The 2,221-nt window shown below is 41.1% G+C and overlaps 1 non-coding gene across 1 annotated transcript; it reads left to right on the top strand.

Annotated features, from left to right (window-relative positions):
- The first annotated feature begins 1,944 nt into the window (after nt 1-1,944).
- Nucleotides 1,945-2,018, top strand: TRNAV-UAC (transfer RNA valine (anticodon UAC)). Its single transcript has one exon. It is a non-coding gene; the product is annotated as a tRNA-Val (tRNA).
- Nucleotides 2,019-2,221: the final 203 nt, after the last annotated feature.

Raw genomic sequence — 2,221 nt, forward strand, 5'->3', positions numbered from 1 at the left:
CTATCAAACAATTAAATTGTAAGCGAATGAAACTAAGATATACCAAATGGAAGGATTTTTCAACTTCTTGCTCAAGATCATTAGGAGAAGCGGATACCCCTATTTCTTGGCTCAGAAGTGCGACCTCGACAAGATTAAGGAGTGTGAGGAGACATTCATATCGACCTTGTAAATCGGTAAGCAATTGGTAAAGAAATATGAGTAATTCTATTAGCAGCCTTGCAAGGACTGTATGTACTACTTTAAATTCCACGCGGTTGAGCCATGCACAATAATGCTGCACCTCAACACCATCAACTCATAGACTGAGCTCAAGGAGCATGAAATAATCACTGATTTCGTCGATCCCAGCGAGTATGCCATGTACTCTATCACGCACATCAAAAAAGAAGACCTATCGGTTAACATCCATGTCCTGGAAGGAGATATCGAAGTCCAGTTCACCAACAATCAACAGGTAAACCTCATCAAATCAACTTAAACTGGCAAGAAAAGCATACACTTTTTCATCCCCAAATCCTATACCTACTCTGATAGCCAGCCGTCATCACAAAACGGAGTGGCAAGCTTTGGCTCATTTGAGTACTCAAACACCTTTGGGTCATACCATATGACGATATCGAGCAAAAGCTTCAAGGTGGGGGCCACTTTTTCAATCACTTATTCATCTGGTGAGAACCAAGTTCAGCTACAGGATGGGCTTATCACTGACATAGTCTTGTAGCCGAACGTTCCATTTAAGTTTTACTATGAAAACGAGATAAGCCAATCCCACATCTATCTATCGCTCTCTGCTAGGGAGGAAAGCATTTTAAGTGGACTCAATTTCTCATCATTCTACTTTGAGGGTGAAGGTGAAGAGGAGAATCGGGTGTAGTTTCACTTAGATATTCCGAAAATCCGCAAGAAAACTCCAAATCCCTCATACCTTCTTTCCCTGCCTGAGAAAAACTATTTATAAATAGACCTTATAAACCCTAGTCCCAAACCCGAAGTCATCTCCATAGGTATCAACCACCAAGAGCTAATCATCCTGCCATTCGACCATGAGTTCCCCTTTACGCTCCACGCAAAAGAATAGATTAACTTCTTAGTGGAAGTCAGTTCGCCGGGCTTCATCCATACCCAGATAAGAAAATGCGATGAGAGCGAGCCTCTCTTCTCCTACTCTTTCGAATATTAAGGCTTTGTAAAGGGAGAGTTCCAAAACGAAGTTGAACTCACCTAAGACCCTAAGTTCTAAGATTTCATCAAAGTATCCAAGGCTGGTAGTTTTTACATAAACATAAAGGCGGTTGATTAGGCTTCGACTTTGGCAATAAATCTCAAATTTTTAGATTAAAAGCCTAAAGCAAAGCTTCTCAAGGCTGGAGGAAAAGGATTGATTTAGTATGAACTTACTGACTCTAAGAAAGCAACTCTAAAGTTTTCGCAAGTTCTATGTAATAGCGGGGATTGCCTTGGCATCAGGTACTACAGCATGAGCTCAACCAAACTCGAAGATCTTTATTCTCAGTTGGTATGTCCTTCTAGTTTCTTCTCGATCGACTCCATGCAAACCTCCGAAGCAATTGCCCTAAAACCCATCCAATACAATGAATCAAACCCTATCGTTACTTTCACGCATGAGCTGACCCACCATTCGTCATTTGTGGCAGTGAAGGCAATCACAGGCACAGGGCAAGAGATCTATTATCGACCCATCGAGATAATCACCATATGGGGTCATCTTTCTCGAACAAGCCAAAGCTACAAGATCACCATCGGTTGCATACTGATCGTATCGATATGCGCGCTCCTATTATTCGTGCGTTACAATGCCAGGAAGGGGTACCGAAGGATATAGTAGAGCGACGGTTCCAAATGATGATGATTATGCTTATATGTAGTTGTTTGGACTATAGCAATTGCTTTTAGGATGAAATCTGCAGTGAATGATGGCTTAGAGTTATGGTGTAGTTGGTTATCACGTTTGCTTTACACGCAAAAGGTCCTGGGTTCGAACCCCAGTAGCTCTATATTTTTTATATCTATCATACACCCTATTATTCAATGATACGACAAGATGGCAGGATGGAAGGGGATGATTGGGTAAGGTTTGCGATGTGAAAGTTTAGTGGATTATTTTTCTACAGAAATGATTATTATAAATTGAATGGGTTGTGCTCAAGGTAAATAAAAAGGTGAGGCCTAGAATAAGAATCTGAAGGTGTTGCAGAAG

The sequence above is a fragment of the Nymphaea colorata genome, unplaced genomic scaffold, assembly GCF_008831285.2.
Source record: "Nymphaea colorata isolate Beijing-Zhang1983 unplaced genomic scaffold, ASM883128v2 scaffold0250, whole genome shotgun sequence".
Lineage (NCBI taxonomy): Eukaryota > Viridiplantae > Streptophyta > Magnoliopsida > Nymphaeales > Nymphaeaceae > Nymphaea > Nymphaea colorata.